General features: G+C 43.7%; 1 protein-coding gene across 5 annotated transcripts in view; it reads left to right on the plus strand.

Annotated features, from left to right (window-relative positions):
- ZMIZ1 (zinc finger MIZ-type containing 1) overlaps positions 1-20,869 on the plus strand; it is a 506,199-nt gene that overhangs the window by 137,109 nt on the left and 348,221 nt on the right. The gene's annotated exons all lie outside the window — the stretch shown is intronic.

The following is a 20,869-nucleotide window of genomic DNA, read 5'->3' on the forward strand; positions in this document are numbered from 1 at the left end:
TGACCATAGATCTAGGCACCCCTACAGGTGCACATGCAGTTACATACTTCTAGACAGCTGGAACTGATAGGTGGATATGATCGAGTCAGTATCCGCCAGGAGCAATAGACAAATTCCATACCATTGTTTTAAGCTGGTCTGTTTCATTGTCAACGTGGAACTGTTTCAGACCCCTCCCTCCCCCCCAGGGGCACACTTGTGCACGGATTTCTTTTTCAGTTTTCCTATTTATTAATCAACGAGAATCCCCATATGATTTATCAAAATACAGTGAGAACATATTTTTTATCACATTAGATACTTGTTCAACCTGAAATGTTGGCCCATTTTTACAAGGCGCTGTGATGGTTCTTTATGAAACCACGTGAAACCTTCCCCACTCTTTCCATGTTTTAGAAACCTCTTTACAATTATATTGCCAGCCTTTCCTATGATGCTCTGTGTGTGCATTTTAATAAAATATTCTATTGTTCACGGGACTTTATCTCATCTTGTATCTATATGTTTTGCTTAGCTGGTAGCCCTTTTTTTTCTTCCTGTTGAAGTCACATTGACATTAGAGTTGGTAATTGAATAGGTTGAGTTACTTCCTATTCAGTATCTTTTTTTCAATTCTTGTTGTCATAAAGCTAATAAAATACTTTCAACTGACATGCTAGACCGTGTTCTGTCTGAACAGCATCCTCACATATTGTGGCATTTTGGAACTGGCTACGGTTAATTCAAGCATTTCTGTCCATCACTTTTTTCTCTTTGTTTTTCACACACTCAGATAACACACTGGCGGCCACCTGTGCAAAGATGACTCACTGAGGTACACAAAGTTCACACAGGCATCGATGCAGGCACAAGTATGGATGGGTGCACATGTATCTGGGTGCACTGAAAGACGAGCATTGGTGCACACAGGTATAAATGCACACAAGGGCGCCTTGATGGATGCATGGGTGCATTGAAGCATGAATGGATTGGCATTGGTTCAACTTGAGTACACTGGTGGGGTGTATGTATTGATTAATAATATGTGCATTTAAGAAAATCCTTGATATTCATCAATATGCTTAGCTCTTGGGGAGAAACTGTTTGAAGTTTTAGACTATCGACACTGAGAAGAGAGAGAAGTTCTTATTATTGGTATGCTTGATTTGTAGAGCTCATGGCTACCTAAAAAAAGGTTTCCCAGCGCTAGCCTCCTCACTGAGCCAGAGTCAACCAGACGTTTACAGAGGTACCAGAATTAACTGCAGTTAAAGGGGTCAAAACATCTATGTTTTGAGCAGCTTGCAAAAGGCTGTGAGCGATTTACAGACTCTGCATTTGTGGCAAGTTGTTCCAGAGCTTAGTTCCCAGGTAGGCAAATGCCCAGCCACCTTCTCAGGTGTCCTTAACTCTGGGAACCACTGCCAGATCCTGATGGCTAGATGTATCTAGATGTCAATGGTCTCAGATACATGGGCCCGGTGTTAAAACGGCACTTGTGCAAAAACATAAGGCCTTAAATTGGGCGCGCCGTTCAATGGGCAGCCATTGCAGAGCATACTGGTGGAGGAGATGAATCTGGTTGGGTGAAGAAGGCAAGCTGCCTCGTTTTGTTCAATCTGGAGCCGTTTGAGCAAAGATTTTGCTGCACCCAGATAAAGAACATTGCCATAATCCAGTCTGGAGATCACCAGATCCTGGACCACAGTTCTTTGAGCAGGGACCAGGAGACCTACCAGAATTTTCCTTAGTCATTTAAGGATGCCGAAGCAGGTGGCAGCCACTTTGTTGATCTGGTGACTCATAGACAGTTTGTCATGTAGCTATACTCCCAGATTTTTCCTGAACTGGAGATAGTCATACCATAGTTGATGGCCACAGATGTGGACTCCAGAGGTGGGGATGATCGCCCTCCAGCAGAACTGTCATTTTGTCCCTTTTTCGTCTAGTTGGATTAATCTTAACAAAAAAAGTTGTTGAGGGCTTCTGCGTTGCGGTTGTCCTTGGAAGATCAGGATACCACAATTTGAGTATCTTCGGCGAATGAGAATAGTGTAAGCCCATGAAACTCCACAATCTCGGCAAGAAGTCTTACATAGGGATCGAAAAGTTTCCCGTCATCCTGCTCCACAGGGGTTTCCTCGTGCCAACCCATTCATATTCTACAATGATTTTTAACTCTGTGGAGCTTGGATTACTTTCATTCGTCATGTCTCAGACCCATAACTACTTCTTACTCATCCCCTCCTGTCTCCAGTTCCTTCTTATCCAGTACCTCTCCTTCACCCTTTTATCATACAACCTACCAGTTAAACTCATAAGATGGGCTACTCACAATGCACTTTCTCTCCATCCAGAGAGATACTATTGTTATGGGAAATATTTTCCTATTTACACAATGCTCTGTCCACATCTCACTTCTTGTACCCTGTTCTTTCCTCCATCCTAATTGTTCTTTTAGTTCTGTCCTTCTTCAGTGCTTTGCTTTGGCCTCATGGTGGCTGAAGCCCTGTACATTCTCCATACCGTACTTGGTGTCATGATATTGGCAAGCTCACTTATTTTTGTTTCTCTGGCTTCAGATAGTGTAATAAGTGTACTATGCTTACATTTTGCTACAGTCTGTATTGCATCAAAAGTTTCAAAGTTACTAGGTTATGCACAAAAAATGTAGCTGGGAATCCAGTGAACATTCTTAAATTAGTTGGGCAGTGAGAACTTATAGCAGGTAAAACGTGCAGCTAATCTTGTAAATGTGATTAGATGACCTGTAGAAAATGTCTTTACTGTCAGAAAAGGTGTCATTGGGAAAAGAAAGCGACGCACTACTCTTTCGTCACTCACTCTGAAATGCATGAAAACAGTGACCTAAAATTACTGACTCCCACACATAGGACCCGAATTAAAGCTAAAGCATAACTGACATTAATGCATCAAGTACTAACAGCGCATCAGCCAAACTTAATTTTTTGCTCATCAATCACAATAACAACCATACAATTGTATACATCCCCGACTCCCCTCCTATGATATATAAAGTAGGTTTGCCATGAGTCACTTGACAGTCCCCCTTAAGCCAAAACAAAATTGATTTACCATGAGTTGTGCTATACCACAATTAATCCCACACCAATCATGAAAGGGGTAGTGAGAGCATGGGACAGCTTCTGGGAAGAAGCCAAAAGCCTGGTACGCAGTCATGAATGTGCTATTGAAATAAATACCAAGTAAAGTAACATCAGGAACCAGTACACAACAAAGAAGGGAAAAGATGGGCACCTTGTTTATGTTGTGATTCACGTGGGAAGAATTTCTGAGCAATGCGGGTGGAGGCTGAACCAGAGAATCCTACTCGGCCTTCTATCCCCTTAGAGAAGTATGGGTTGTAGACCTGCCAGGTAAAGCTTAGCGCCATATGGAAAGCACAGCCTCTGCCTCTTGCGTGGACTGGTGTCCTGGCCCTGGGTTTCTTTATAGAGTGCCCATGGATGGGAGATGGTTCATGCATTGCTCAGTGCTTCTGCGTTGATCAGTGAGGAAGTCTGAAGCTGGTGGGGAGTTTCTGTCTTCCCCTGTATCTGTGTGTAGGTTTGCGAACACACTTGTGTGAGTTGCAGTTGTGAATTTCACAAGAGTGGTTGGCTTTTGTGTTAAAAAGGGGTCTAGCACTGCTCCAGGACCTGAATCCTTCATGCAAGTCCCAGATAGTGAAGTCTCCTCGGCCAGTCCCGAATCTCATAGTCCCACCATCCGAGCCTCCTATTTCAAGTGTCCGAGTCTCCCTGTCCTTGTGCCCAAGTCTCACCGATCCTGGGTCAGACTTTTCTTCTACTTCCATAGAAGTCTCCTTGTCTTTGGGTACGAGTCTTCATGTTGATGCAGCTGAGTTTGTGATCTCTGCATGCGAGTCTTCCAGTCTCAGCATTTGTCTCACTGTTGAGTTGTCTTCCTGCCCTAGTTTCTCTCTCTTTTTGACTCATCTCCCTCTATCTCTCTGTTCCAGTATCTGTCTCCCTGCATAGGTGTGGATTTCCTATTGCCTGATGTCCACATCATGTTGTTTTTTGGGTGGGGATGTAGAAAACCAGTAGTTTTCATGTTTATTATGTCTGCTTGACAAGTAGGCCTAACCCCCTGCAGCACAAGTCCTTTATCTGCCAGTGTACAGTACCAGAATATGGATCTTTGAAAGAGAATTGTCTGCTACTATAGCAACATTTGTAACTGAATCTATAAGTTGTTAAGTATATCTGGTTAATGTACACCTTTACTGTTAGGGAAGTGCTCTTAAGAAATGCAGTGGCCTGTGTGCAGAATTCGACATCTTGATGCTACCTAGGATCCCAGAATGCTTCCTGAAATTGGTGATTTGCTTTCAAAATAAAATCTGTCGCGAGGCCTGGGTTGCCGACGGGCTGGAGCTGGACGACGAGGATTGGATTTCCGCGGTGGCCTCTCCGAAAGAGGTGGCCATCCCGGCTCGCCTTCGTTTCGTCCAGCTCAAGATCCTTCACCGGGTGTACGTGACGGGGCCAAGGCTTCTGCGTATGGGTTTTGCTGGTGACGGAATGTGTAAGCGTGGCTGTGGTGCGTTGGCGACTTTCATGCATATACTGTGGGAGTGCCCGAAGGTGGAGCGATTCTGGCGTGGTGTGCATGAGGTCCTGCGTGTGGTGACGCGTGTCACGCTGCTGCCTGAAGCGAGGAGATGCTTGCTGAATGTATGGGAACCGAATGACTATTCGGTCCCGCAGACGCGGTGGGTGACTCTGGGATACATGATAGCTAAGCGTGACATTGCTCAATTGTGGGGATCCCAGAGGCCCCCTGCGGTGTCGGCCTGGAAAGAGCATATGGATTGGTGTATGTTTCGTGAAAAGGTGGTGTATGTGGCGAGGGGTAAGCCTGGGGCGTGGGTGAAACTCTGGGGCCCCTGGAACGCCTACCGCGGGGGTATTTGTGAGCCACCACTGCTACCGGCTGCCTCGCCTGCTCCGTCTCCCTAGACTGCCCCCCTCCCTCGGCCGCGGGCGCGCGGTCCCCCAGTCCCTGATCTACTCCCATTCCCCTCCTCAGAGTTCTGCTGCTGGTTTGGATCCCCCACTTATGGAGCACGTGCTGTCACTTTGGATCGCGGGTTGCCTTGCGGGTGTGGTTTTTTGTGTTGTTTTGTTTTGATAAAAGGGAACCGTACTGTGGGCATGGAGCTATGCGGCCTGCAACATTGATTTCTCCTGTTTTGCTAATCTGCACTGCCAAGAGACTCTTACTGTATGTATGCAATATGCTTTTGTCACTCTAGCGGCCGGCCGAGTGGTTGTAGGCCCATACCTGTAACTTTTTCAAACTGCAATAAACGGTTTAAAAAAAAAAATAAAAAAAAAAAAAAAAAATCTGCACAAAATAAATGTGCAACTTGAAAAAACATTGCTAAACTATCCAGCAACTATAAATAACATTCCTACGAGGCATTGTTCAGCAAAATGTTTGATGCGTGTGTGTAGTTAATGGAGAATGAGGGGAAACTATTATGGACAACATTAGAACATTATCAAAATTAAATATGAGCCCCTTTCTTAAATAAAAGGCACAAAAGTGCACCCACAGCTGTGTCCTTGCATTGGTGCAGATTTACGACTTTCAAGAATTAACCAGCGTTTACAGAAGTAGGCTTCGAAACCATACTTCTAGCACACTTGTGTGAATTTAAAAATGGCATGAGCAAATATATATGCAAATATTTTCTCATGCAAAAAGCTGCTGAGCGGTTGCAAATTCCCTTTCTTACACCTTATATTTTCCCCACCCCGAAAAAGTTCTACGCCTGCCTTTGTCAGGAGTACATTTTCAACCTTTTCTGGTATGTGAAGACCTCCGAGAACAGTTTGTGGCTGTGCACAGACTCTCAGGGCAAGCCAGTCCTGTAACTAATGCATCCAGCTTACTTTCAGCACCTGAATATAGATTCGCTGAAAGGTGATAAAACCCCAGAGCATGCATGTATATATGTGTGTGTATATCTATCTATCTATCTATCTATCTATCTATCTATCTATCTATCTATCTATCTATCTATATATATATATATATATATATATATATATATATAATAGTGTGTGTGTGTGTGTTCGTGTGTGTGTATGCATGTATGTATATATGTGTGTATGTATGTGTGTGTGTGTGTGTATATATATATATATATATATTCACTGAAAAAACCATAGGTTTCAGGCACGTTATAGTTAGGAATTAGCATTTAAAAAACCTTAGAAATTCACTTAAAAAACCATAGGTTTCAGGGGCGTTATAGTTAGCTGGACTTTTCACTCGTACAAAACCATTGAAATTCCCCCGTTATAGTTAGTTCAGTTTACTATAACTTGCGCGCCCACAATGCACTGCTGATGACGTCACATATTACATCACTCATGACATGGTCAGTGACATCACTCATGACATCACTGATGACATCTCAAATGACATCACTGATGACATCATCCTTGCTGATAGAGTGGCAGACCTCCTCTCCCCCTAATATAACCTTTGATACACACATTCAAAAATAGAAACTAACATTTTCAAAACAATGGACATACCAATATCAGTTACAACAACCTATTCAGTAATTCTAAGATCCACATACACATCCACTCATTCACCAACAGTCCTATACAGTCACTCATACATGTACTCACTCATCATATGTACTCATGCACCTATACATCCTGTTACACAATGCCACTCATCCATAGAGTTACTCACACACATAGTCACTCATGCTAATAAAGAATCAAACATCCATTTACTTGCATATACAGTTATACACACACCACCACACTTACTTCTACAGAAACTTACACATACTTAGTCTTTTAAACAATCACTTATAGAAACACATACTTATTCATACAGGAACTCTTTCAATCTCTCACTCTCACATATACTCACTTATATACACCAATAGTCACATATACTAGTTTAAAACATATGTAGTTACTCATAAAGACACTATTGAGACAGTCATTCACTCACTAACACACCCATGCACACACTCATCCGCTCATACAGTCCTGCACACATGCTGTCTTCAACACAAACAGTGAGTCACTCATTCATGTACCTATGCACTACGTAATACCCCCCACCGAACCATACAGACACTCATACTGATACTCAAAAAACCAACTAATAACCTATATAGACACTCATGTAGCTACTCACCAACCCATGCAGCCACTTATACACAAAGTGAGAGACTGATACAGATATTTACATATTTAAACATTACTCACTAAGCAATGTATTCACTAAGATACACTTAATCAGTCAGTTATACAATCAATTTTTCAAAAAAAATCATCCAATTAGACACTTATATACCCATATATTCTTCCATCGACCTTGAGATATACATATATAAAACATATGTAATTTTCAGAAAAACACACACTCACTGGATGATGTCATCAGTGATGTCATTTGAGATGTCATGAGTGATGTCACTGACCATGTCATGAGTGATGTAATATGTGACGTCATCAGCAATGCATTGTGGGAGCGCGAGTTATAGTTAGCTGAACTAACTATAACGGCGGAATGTCAATGGTTTTGTACGAGTGAAAAGTCCAGCTAACTATAACGCCCCTGAAACCTATGGTTTTTTCAGTGAATATATATATATATATATATATATATATATATATATATATATATATATATATATATATATATATATATAAACCATGGGTTTCACACATGTTATAGTTAGGTGGATATTTCACTCGTAAAAAACCAATGAAATTCCCCCGTTATAGTTAGTTCAGATAACTATAACTCGCGCGCCCGCAATCCACTGCTCATGACGTCACATATTACATCACTCATGACATGGTCAGTGGCATCACTCATGACATCACTGATGACATCATCCTTGTGATAGAGTGGCGGCCGCGCAAGTTATAGTTATCTGAACTAACTATAACAGGGGAATTTCATTGGTTTTTTACGAGTGAAATATCCACCTAACTATAACATGTGTGAAACCTATGGTTTTTTAAGTGAATTTGCAAGGTTTTTTAAATGCTAATTCCTAACTATAACGTGTGTGAAACCTATGGTTTTTTCAGTGAATTTCAAAGGTTTTTTAAATGCTAAGTTATGTATGTATTATTATTTTTTTATATATTTATTTTACAATAAACTACGTATTAAAAATGTTTTTATTTTTTGGGGGTTTTTTCACCGTGCGCGCACCCCCGCGAATTAAAAAAAAAAAAATTAAAATGTTTTTTTCTGCCTTCGGGGTCCTTCAGGGACCCCCTGACAAAGGCTAGGGGGTCAGGAACTCTCTACCCTGCCCCCTTTTCACGTTCGCCACCTTCCTTTTTCACTCTCGCACCGAAAACAAACAAAATGGCGGCCGACACTTCCTGATTTCGACCGATTCGAAAGTTGACTAACATGTAACCACCAATCAGAATTACGCTCGCGCACGTTAGGGTGCTCGCACGGTGCGCGGCTATAGATATGTATGTGCTTTTAACTGCAATTTTCTCAGGAACTACTGAACAGATTGACTCCATATAAGCAAAAGGCACATCCCTGAGCTAAGGACTACCTCTCTGCCAAATTTCAAGTAATTCTGTTCAGCTGTTCGGGCTGTACCTTGGACTAAAGGTCCCTATGGAAAATTGCATGGGGAAAACGGGTTTTGGGACCCCCCTTTTTTCTCAGCCCCCGCTTGATGAATCCCCCCCGAGACTTTCAGGGTAGGAGCGGAGCGGAGCGCCCCACCTATTTTGAAAATTTCGCGAGGATTCGTCAACCGGCGCCAAAGTTATTCCAAATAGAATGTTGCGGATTTCCTATTGAAACACGGTCCTAACTATAACTATCTACTGGCGACCGCCAGTAGATAATGTGTGTGTGTGTGTGTGTGTGTATATATATATATATATATATATATATATATATTCACTTAAAAAACCATAGGTTTCACACATGTTATAGTTAGCTGGACATTTCACTCATAAAAAACCAATGAAATTCCCCTGTTATAGTTACTGCAGGCAACTATAACTCACGCGACCGCAATCCTCTGCTGATGACGTCAGATATTACATCACTGATGACATATGTGTCTTTCTGAAAAATAAATATTTGTAATATATGTATAGCTAAAGATTAATGGAAGAAGACATGGGTAAATAAGTGTCTAAATACAGTATTAGCATCAGCAGAGGATTACGGTCGTGTGAGTTATAGTTGCCTGCAGTAACTATAACGGGGGAATTTCATTGGTTTTTTATGAGTGAAATGTCCAGCTAACTATAACATGTGTGAAACCTATGGTTTTTTAAGTGAATTTGCAAGGTTTTTTAAATGCTAATTCCTAACTATAACGTGTGTGAAACCTATGGTTTTTTCAGTGAATTTGTACGGTTTTTTAAATGCTAATTTATTTATGAATTATTTTTTTTATATATTTATTTTACAATAAACTACGTATTAAAAATTATTATTTTTATTTTTTTTGGTTTTCACCATGCAATTTTTTTATTTTTTTTGTAAAAAAAAATAATTTTTTTTTGTGTTTTTCAGGGTGCGCGCACTGTGCGCGCACCCCCGCGATTTTTAAAAAAAAATAAAAAAAAAATTTGCCTTCGGGGTCCTTCAGGGACCCCCTGACAAAGGCTAGGGGGTCAGGAACTCTCTACCCTGCCCCCTTTTCACGTTCGCCACCTTCCTTTTTCACTCTCGCACTGAAAACAAACAAAATGGCGGCCGACACTTCCTGATTTCGACCGATTCGAACGTTGACTAACATGTAACCACCAATCAGAATTACGCTCGCGCACGTTAGGGTGCTCGCACGGTGCGCGCACCCTGCGCGCATATAGATATATATATGCTTTTAAATGCTATTTTCTCCGGAAATACTGAACAGATTTACACCAGACCTGCAAAAGGCACTTCCTTGACCTTATGGCTACCTCTCTGCCAAATTTCAAGTAATTCTGTTCAGCCGTTCGGGCTGTAGCTGTGTCTAAAGGTCCTATGGAAAAATGCATGGGAAAAACGCGTTTTGGGACCCCCCTTTTATCTCAGTCCCCGCTTGACGAATCCCCCCGAGACTTTCAGGGTAGGAGCGGAGCGTAGCGCCCCACCTATTTTGAAAAATTCGCAGGGATTCGTCGACCGGCGCCAAAGTTATTCAAAATAGAATGTTGCGGATTTCCTATGGAAACGTGGTCCTAACTATAACTACCTACTGGCGACCGCCAGTAGGTAATATATATATATATATATATATATATTATATATTCCCCACCACGAAATATGAAAATGTCTATGTACATTTGTGTGTATACATGTGCAATATATATAAAACACAATGTGTGGTCAAGTTTCTTGATTTAATGCCACTCGTTGTAAATGTCAACGCATGGTATGGCATGCGTGGTAGCGGCATGCATCCAATCTGAGAGACAACTATCGGTGCTCTGATGTAATGAGAATGCTGTCATAATGTGTTACCTCACTGCACATCACCAAAGGGACAAGTGGCTATTATCACTGGACAAAGTGTCCTGTCCCTTTTAGAATTCCACAGCTCAGGGCCCTGTCCAAGTGTCTGTGTTTTCCTGTCTCAGTGTCTATATCCGCTGCTCCAGTGTCTTTGTCTCCCTGTCCTAGAGACTGTATAAAGACATTCCGGCGGCCTCCAACCAGACTCCGTACTGAATGATGTGTCTGTGATTATAATCTAGTACTAAGGTGGTGACCCTTTCGTGTCTCAAGGGAGGGATTCTAGATGGATTTGATTCCTCAAGCATATTGAATTTAAAAACAAACAAACAACTATGTTGAGTTTGACGCTCTCTGGTAGGTCTTTAGTGTAGGGTACCTAATCCAGTCCTCGTCACTCTCTGCATGTTAGTAACGAATGCCTGTACTGTCTCCAGACGGGGACACAAGTTGGTTTCTGCCCTTGCTTCATTAGATTTATAAAGTAATTTGAAGAGGATTTTTCATTTTACCCTCAATTGCCTGAGGAGAATACTTATTAATCTTGGTGGTGATGGGTATTCTACTCTTTTCACTGCAAATTTCCCTACTCTGCATTCTCCTTTTGTACTTATCACTTTGCTAGCTGTGTAACATTAGCTCGAGGGAATCCATTTCTACTGTCCTAGGGACTTTTACACCAAAGTTGAGGTCTAAAAGTATGCTTTATAAATTTAGCCCCAGTGTTTGGCTAATTGCTGGGATACTTATTTTTTCAAGGAAAGAAATATTTACCTTTTGAAACAATGCATTCAGAATGCATGAGTGAGACTGCCAGTTAGATGGCGCTGTGACGTATCCACACGTGTAAAAAAAAAAAAAAATAAATAACTGACCCATACATTGCATTTGCTCTAATGCCCTTGATTAATTGTATCATACCACCCCTGGCACTTCATGTTTGGCTGGCTGAACTGAAGATTTCACATTTCTAGGCACGATTTTCAGTTTAAATGCATTTTTCATTGTATCTTGGAATGAAAAATAATCAGACGGGTTAAGCATAGCAAGTGCACAAGTCACTTAATTCAAAATGATGAGCTGTAATGAAATATTTGTCTATGTGTAACTTTAACTGGTCTAAACAATTATAAGTTACAAAGGTTAAGAACATGTCTTTCAAGACCATTTGTTGCTGAAGTCTTCTGGCTGGTTAATTTTGTTGTGGAATTTTGGAAAGAAATAGGTTAAGATCCTGCTGAAGGTAACTGGGCTATTTTTGTTGAAAGCATGGTCACTAGAGTGGTGGTGTACTAGAGCAATATTCTTATTTGAAAGACAAGCCATCTGGTCTTCCATTCATGCCTCTCACGCTGTTTTGATGAAGTTTTGATGCAGAGAGCTGTTCGGAATTTTCGGTACTAGTTGAGTTTTTTTTTGCCTTCATCTCTTCTCTCCTTCGGGCACTAATGGGCACCATAATAAAAAGGGAAATTTCCACAAGAGTAGTTCTCTGAGAGAATCGCTTACTGGCGCATTCATGACCAGTCCACCTGTCTACTTTCCTGCCTACAATCTTGGCATGAATCGGCCCATAACACAAAATTATTCATGCAAAATGTCTCGCGTTGTAAGAGGAGCTCCTTCTGTGTGCCTTAGTCAAAAATGCAGATTTTAAAGTACAGGTACTCTAGCTTGGTGTAGCTAATCATCATTTTAGAGGCGTTTAGGTCACTGTTTACTTAGCATTTAAAAAATATATATATAATTAGTACCAGAACGCTGAAAAAGAGTGTACAAATCAATCATGCAAAACAGTTCGAATATTTTTATCAAGAGTGCGTCCGATTTTCAAAGTGACTAATTCCATTCGTTTTAGTGGAACTGCCTTCTGTTTCTTTCTTTTTTTTTTTTTTTTTTTTTTGCTTCTGTCTGCAGAAAGCCAGTAACTCACGTGGAGTTCACTGCTTGGCCTGTGTGAAGCTCTTCACGCCGTTAGTTCTGCAGTTTTCCCATATCGCGCTATTATCGCAAGGGAAATCCACGCTCCGCAGCCGCGCGAGTGAGTGTTTTTCCTTGAAGAATGGATGGCTGAATGTTAAAGCAGGCTAAAAGGCTGTTGTACGCCGTAATCGTTATTTATTACGCCTCCCATCCATTACGACGCGTCGGCCTCGTGCCGCCGCCTGTCGTCGCTGACGTCGAGATGTTGCCGCGCGCAGCGTGCAGGCCCGAGGTTGCGCACTGCACGCCCAGGAGAGGGCCGTCTCATTGTCTTATCGTACAGGTATAAAAATAGACGCCGCACGTCATGTTACAGGAAGCGCGGATGTCTCTCTGTTCTGCGTTTGACGCTCTGAGCCAAAAGGGGAGGGCGAGGTGGGTTGAGGAGGGGCCAACGCGTATTGCCTTGTTTTTGTGGCTCATCCCTGTTGAGACCATCCTGCAGTGAGCTGCTCACCAGAGGCAGGTCGCGGGCTCACGCTGCATGAGCGCGTTTGCAAAAACCCATCTGTGAGCAGGCTTCCCTGTCACAAGGGTAGCTTTCACCGTCCGGGCTCTTCAGTCAGCGTGACTAGGCGAAGTTGTAGGTGCGGCTGTACGTCTAGTGGAAAACCGAACCTTTCATCATGTGCCAGCAGGGAGCATGCTGGTCTGTGAAAACCTGTACCAGAAAAAAAAACACTCCGTAATGCATTGTGTCCAATCGGCATCTTGCGTTTAATATATATTTATATAACACAGACAAAACATACGCATGCTCCTTTGAGGCAAAGATCAGAATCCTAAAAATCACCGTAAATCGCAGTGCTAGAGAGCTACGCAACCGAAACCAAGCAGGATGTTGCTCATGACCTCAAACATGATGCCAGATATAACAGCAGTGATATCACATCGTCATTTACATCATTAATTAAGGACATCACTGACGGTGTTCATTTCTCCTACACTCCAGAATCATCTGGGCTCAATTTTGCCTGTACCCAGCGGTCTCTGGGAGCAAGGACGCTACTTGCTCAGGTAGGTGAAATAAGCGTGAAAGCTTGTAGAGCCCAGCACTCACTTTGGTAAGGGGCTGTGGGGGCTAGCTTGGCCTTCGACCACTCTGTACCCATAGCCAGGGCGGCTCCTCCACAATGGCGGAGGAGCGTCGCCTCACTGGCTCTGAGCCAGCGCTGTAGGGAGGGGTGGGGCCCGGGCATGGGAGGGGAGAGGAGGAGTGCTATGTGCACTTCTAAGTGGTCATGCATGTTTGGTTGGCCGTCTCAGGCTGGCCAAACACACGGGCGCGCTTAGGTTTCTCCAACCCGGCAGTATTGAACTGCTGGACTGGAGAAACCACAAGGAGATGATGGACGGAGCGCTGAAACTTTTCAGACACTTACCCCCAGCCACAGATCTTGGTTGAATCCATCATCGTTATTTAGCTCACTTTGCCACCTCATTTCAGACCCAGCCATATGCAAACCAGTCTCGACACATCCCATGCTCTCCATGCCACCGGAGTCGAGCTATCCTGGCTGATGAGGGGTGAAACCCCGAAACCGGTCCTAGGATGCTTGTTTCCAGTCCAGGGAGGACCTGGCCTGGCAGTTCGGGCTGGACTGTTCCCATCAGGTGCAGGGTGACGACAGATTTGCATTTGGCTGGGTCCAAACTGGAATGGCGTGGTGAGCAAAAAAACATGGATTTAAGCCCAGATCTCTGTACTGGGGTGAATGCATGACATTGTTCTGCATTTTGTCCATCAACTGTTCTTTTTGCATTGGGCTGGAGAAACAGGACAGACTTCCTGTCCTGAGTGGAGTGTCTTTTCAGACCAATTAGGCCAATCCCCATAGCATGAGAGCAGCGCGAGGATTGCACAGGGAGTCTGATGCTCCCCCTGTGCCTGCTGGGACAAGGAAGACTGAGGCGTGATGCGGGAGGTGCCTGGCAGCTCCAGGTAAGTGGTTTAAAAAAATTATTACTAACCCGCCCCCTCGCACTCCCTCCACCCGCCCACCACCTCTTCATTGTGTCGGCCACCACTGTAATTTGCAGCACAACTTAAAAGACTGGGTGCAGTTTTAGGTCTTACTCAATGAGCTATGGGTGCAAGGGTCTCATTCAACACCCCTACTCCCAAAGTCCATTGGACCTGGTTGTCAACTCTGCAATAGGCTCCGAGTCCCGGGCCTGCCCATTTTCCAGGTTCTGCGTTCAAGGCTCACACAAAAGATAGCAAGGACCCAAAGACAGTTTCCTTTGTCCATGTCCATTACATTGAGTGACCAGGCTCTCACAATGACTTCAGTGATGTTATTAATTATGTGATCTTTTGCTGTCACCTGTGATGTCGTTCATGCCATTTGTGATGTCGACTTTGACATGTGATGTCAACTTTGACATGTGAGGTGAGGAGCAGTGCTTTTTGAAGATGTGGTTGCCTAGCTCACAACACTGCAAATTTGTATTTAAATTTTTTTTTTTGGGTTCCAATAAATAACATCTCTTCACCTGAAGTTGTTTTAGAGCATTGTTTAGGGGTAATGGCAGTGCTTAGTTTGGAAAATAAAGAGTGCCCAAAGACCTGCTCAGAAGCCTGTGGTTGGCGCTATTAAAGGTTGGCGCTCCAGTAACCAAGGCTGTGTAGTCCTGAACCCATCTTGCACCTTTTAAATCCACTACCAGGCACTCCCTGTCCCTTTATCTCACTCTTACAGGTTACGGCTTTCTTCCTTTGTGTATGTTTTACGTTTTTCTCTTCCTCCTCGTTCCCCGTTTGCGTGTTTTTCCCGGAATTGCTTTTGGGAAATGTCTGTTAAGGACAAATAAGTGCAAGTTCCCAATAAATGAGTGCCGGGGCTCCATCGGTAACCACTGGCTCATATTGAGTACTGGGTAATGGGCACCAATTTCTCAAGGCAAAACAACCACCCATAATAGCTTTTGCCATACCAAAGAGAAACCATTGAACTTAAGACAGGAAGGGAGCAACTTTTTGAGTGCCTAGAATAACTTTTCCCATCCTAGATCAACGGGCACACAGTTGAAAGTGAACCTCAGCTCGATGGACCGAGCCCCTGCCAAAGTTCATGTGGATTCTTCAAACAGTACCAATCTTATTAGAAGAAATAAGTTATGGATTTGCTGTGTAGAACTTGACATAACTATAGCTGAATAATCTCTTATGCTGCCTCCATCCTGAATTGAAAATTGAGATGGTGCCTTTGTAGTAGCTGTCAAGATGGTTCATACATAGGAAAAGTAATTTTTTTTGGTGGGAACTTTGGCCACATTCAGAAGAGTCAGTGCAAAGTTTTCCAAAAGCTTTTCCTTCTCCTAAATTTGAGCATGTAAGATTTTGCGCAGATTGGTTTATGGTCCTGGGTAGGCAGAAGTTAAGGATGCCGTCCCAAAAGTTGCTTTGCTACTCCAAATTTCAATAGGATTTTATTCTGTCCCCTTGTGCAAAAACCTGTTTGTATCTATAGCAGATTTAAACCGAAAAAGATCATGCTTTTTCCAGCCAAACTGCTTTGACTGGTTTTGCTTTAAATGAGTAATAGTATGTGAGAAATCTGAAACAGTGAAATCTGATTGGTTGAAAAGAGCTGGCAGGCACATGCATCCCACCACATCAAGATGTGGGGCGTGTACGGATATTTAAAAAAAAAATACCTGGTGTCCTGGCACACACTTCTACCACTCTTTGGGCTCCCCTTTCTTTTCCAGCCTGAGTACTGTGCTCTCTGGTCTCACTGTAATAGCAGAGAGAAGGCGTAATGCTTATGGTGGCTCTGCTAACAATGGCGTCATCGGAGCCACTGTCAACGTGGAGTCAGTGGAGATGCAAGCAGCTCGTGGCTACAAACAGGGAGAGAACGTTCTTGCATCTTTCAGTCTGTACAGACCAACAGTATACAGGGAAGGCGGTAGTTGGAAGGGCTAAGCGCCTGCCACCTTACCTAGCCTCTCTCTGACCTTTGGAGACCAGAAAGAAGAAGAGAAAGACAGGCAAGATCACAGGCCATTTCACCATCTCCTGTTAACTACCTGGAGACCTGAGGGGTGACAACTGGCATCTGCCCACCCACTGGCCTCTAGACCAGAGAGAGACGAGGGAAGGCATGGGAGTCAGTGGACCTGATGTACCATTCCATCACCTCCTTCAGGTCTCTGGCGACCCAGGGTATGAGGTGGAATAGCATCCCCCCAAGCAACTGCTTCAGAACGCTAACTTCAGAGCAGTGAAAAAATAAACTCGGGTTGCACTGCTCTGATACTGAGGCAGTTCTAACCGGGTTTCAAACCAGCAGTTCACAAAAATTAATTTTCGTCTCTCTGGATATGAGAGAATAGGGAAGATTATACAAATGTTCCCTATGGGGCAGCTTTACAGAGGACTATAGTTGACTCAGTTCCTTTGGAAACAGTCTCACTGTTGGATAGTGAGAAAAGCTCTCTGTTGTGGAAGCTTTCAGATCACCCTGGTCTTGTTACAACACCTTCCACCCATGGGTCCAGGAGTGTTGAGGCCACGTGGAATTTATGCCTCCATTTGTCCCCCAAACATTTTTGAGTAGTGGGGGGGACAGTTGTATACCACCGTATTGGGACAAAGATATTGTTATGCAAAAATATTAAATCCACGATACCATAATTCTGCAGCTACGTACCACTCAGGTAGATAGCTGTTCAAGGTACGTAGGTCTGGATTTCAAAATCTGTGTGTGTGTATAGATGCGGACTTACGAATAGTAACGCCATACTTACCTATGGATATTTATATTATGGAAGTCAATACCCTGGAGTTTGTATTTTTGCAGGACGCTATTAGAAATTCGATAATGTGAATCAGTCGCTTGGGGATGTGGAGGGAGAGTGGACTGAGCGGCAGTCAACAACATTCTGCCTTTATTGAATGTATTTATTTATTTATTGCTGCATGGTAGGAACAAATTGAAATTCTATGTCGGCCTTGCGAGGGTCCCTATTACTCAGTAGGCTCCCAGAACAAGCAAAGCTGCAGCTATACCACATGTATGTGACCAATGCCAGAGAACCTCAGGCTGGGAGTGGAGCATTTAGAGAATTTTAGTGACATAAACATATTGTTTTTAAGTTTTACAAGCAATAGAAGACTCAACGTTCATTTTATAGTCTGAGATAGATTTATAGTTGTTGGATTCTGCCTATCTTTCCACAACTCCTCTCATCTTAGCAGCTACAATCGCCTTTCTTTTCAATTAACTGCGGAAAATGCTTGTTGCAGATTAGGTTCACCAAAGAAAGTATGAAAACAAACCAACTCCTAAGCCCATTCATGTTACTGTCTTACATTATGTTCAGCAATGAATCAAGCATTTACTAAGTACAAACCAACAAGAAAACTTGGAGGAAAAAGTTGAAATTCTCATGGTAGACAAATATTTTCTGCTGATATATGCAGACATTTAAGAAATTCTTTTAAAAAAATCCCTATTTTGGAATTGCTACTTATTTTACAGAACTTTAATATCACTAGAAGATGATCTTGGAAGTGAGGTATGCGCCCAGACACCCATTTTCAGTGCTTAAAAGCAGTCACAGCATCACCTTCATTCACGAGTGCCCGCTTACTTATTTTGGGACCCTGCCAGAATCTGATTCTACCCACAGTGTCTATTTTCGGTACCAGGAAATGTAAAATGTTGAACTTATACTATTTTTCGCAATTTGATTTTCCTTTTTTTTCACCAAAACACCCTTGATTTGTGATTTTGCCATGGGCGACGTTTTTTTTGACCTGTTGGCCTCTAAACTGTTGAAAAGCATGCTTTTATATCGGAGACAGGAGGGCGTCTGAAACAGACATAAGAAAGAAACTTAAGACTTGGCTCTTCACACAACCATAGGTTGGTCCAGCTTTCTAGGTAGGGCCGGTACTGGTTTTCTGGTCTAAGTAGGGGTAGTGTGGGTTTACTACGAATGGAGTAACCAGGCGCTCATTAAATCATCCTATTATTATAGTTATTGTTATTATAGGGACTTGCTGACTTCGCTGATAAGGCACTAACAATTTAGATTGCATATTTATTACTAACTTCTCAAGGCTGTCCTTGCCACGACACCCCCTCCTCCCCCCATCTTCAGCTTCTCCTACGCCTGTGACCCCTTCAGTGAATCTATCCAGGTGATGTAGCTAGGGGTGGGGGCATCCAGTTTGCAATGGGTCATATGGCGGTATCCGGTTCCCCTTAACCTTCCCAGGTGGTGTGGCTTGTTTTCTATAAAAGTGAGACGTTCTTAGTGATGGTTGATACACGTAGAAAGTTCTATGTAAAACTTCCACTCTACAATGAAGTTTATTTCTTTGTTTTCGGTCAGTGAGTAGCACACCTACATAGTGAAAATATATATATATATATATATATATATATATATATATATATATATATATATATATATATATAATTGTATAATAATTACCTACTGGCGGTCGTTAGAACCTATTATCCATAGGAACATCGTAACATTCTATTCCCAATAACTTTGGCGCCGGTGAACGAATCTTCGCGAAATTTTCAAAACGAATGGCCCGTTCCGGTCAGCTCCTATCCTGAAAGGTGTGATTCCTCAAGCGGGGGCCGAGAAAAAAGGGGGATCCCAAAACACGTTTTCCCCATGTTATTTCCCATAGGAAATTTTAGACACGGCTACAGCCCGAACTGCTGAACAGAATGACTCCAAATTTTGCAAAAAGGTAGCCCTTGGTTCAGAAAGCGCCCTTTTTTTTTTAAATAGTGTAAATCCGTTCAGTGGTTCCAGAGAATTTCAAAAAATAGTGGTCACATTTTTTTTTCCCTTAGAAACTTTAAACACGGTAATAGCAAAAACTGCTGAATGGAATTACACCAAATTTGGCAAAAAGGTACTGCTTGGCTCAGAAAGCAACCTTTCTAAAAATGGTGTAAATCCGTTCAGTAGTTTTTGAGACATTAAGAAATAAAGATAGTAATATCTAGAGGGATGGAGAATCCGCGCACCCTCCCCATCACAAGCTTCATGCTAATTGGCTGTCAACACTCCAAACCAGGAAGTGTTGGCAGCCATCTTATGCCTCGGTAGAACTGAGGCACAAGAAAAGAGAAAAACAAACGCGCAAAAGACGAAAAGGGGGCAGGGTAGAAACACCCTGACCTCCTAGGCCTGCTCAGGGTGTCCCACAAGGACCCCCAGGGCCCAATTTTTTGTAATTTTTTTTTTTTTTTTTTTTAAATCGCGGGTTGTGCGGAGGATCCGCGGATCCGGCCGCGAAAAATAGAAAACGAAGCGCAGCCTCCCGCGCTTCGTTATTATTTAGCCCCCGGGTGGGCAAAGTCCTGGGGGCAATCTTTATATTGTAATGGGGGGCCCAAAGGGGCCCCCAGCCCTAGGGACCACCACCCCCGGGGCTTTTCATAAATATTTGCGGGGGGCTCATGGGCCCCCCGCAGCCCCGTGGACCGCCACCCCCAGGGCTTCTGAATGAAATGGGTGTGGGGGGCGGTGCCCCCCCACGCAGCCCCAGGGACGGCAACCCCCCCCCCCCCGGGCTTGTTTAAAAAAAAAAAACCTGTGTGTGGGGGCTTGAGTCCCCCCACATGCCCTGGGGACTGCCACCTCCCCTGGGCACTAAGTATGCAAGTATGCATTACGGGCCCCCCAGCCCCGGGGACCACCACCTCCCCGAGGCTTTGTAAATGGCGGAGCCCTCGATGGCCCTGGGTACCGCCACCCCCCAGGGCCGCCTCCTGCAGTGTCCCGGGGTGCCCCTGCCTTGCCATAGCAAACTCTGCTTTGGTTTTTGGAAGAGAGAGCAGGAAAACCAAAGCAGATTGCTTTTCCACACGGGGAGCTGCATCTTAGCAGCTCCCCATGTGGAAAAGCAATGCCGGCTCCCGCAGGACACGGGGGGCCGGTGGAACCGTGGGGGTATTGGGGAACCCCCCCACGGTCCCCAACGGATAGGGCCGGCTCCGGGGGATGGGGTCCCTGGGGCCAGAAGTGGCCCGAGAGGGGGGCAATGCAGCCCCCCTCCAGATAAATTAAGAAACAAAAAATGGCCATGCCCCGGGGGATGGGGTCCCCGGGACCGATTATGGCCTCGGGAGAGGGGCCACGCGGCCCCCTTCCAATTTACTTTAAAAAAATAATAAAATTGGGGTCGGGACCTGGGGGAAGGGGTCCCCAGGGCCAGTAAAATAGGAAAAGTGGGGCCACACAGCCCCCCTTCATTAAAAAAATATATATATGCCCCGCCCCCTCCCTGCAGCACTATGCAAACGCGCCCCCTGGCGCGTTTGCAGATGGGGAACTAATTCCCCTTGAATACTGGGGGTCCCTGGGGGCCAACTAGCCCACCAGGAACCTCCAGTAT

The sequence above is a fragment of the Triturus cristatus genome, chromosome 1_2 (genome assembly GCF_964204655.1).
Source record: "Triturus cristatus chromosome 1_2, aTriCri1.1, whole genome shotgun sequence".
Classification (NCBI taxonomy): domain Eukaryota; kingdom Metazoa; phylum Chordata; class Amphibia; order Caudata; family Salamandridae; genus Triturus; species Triturus cristatus.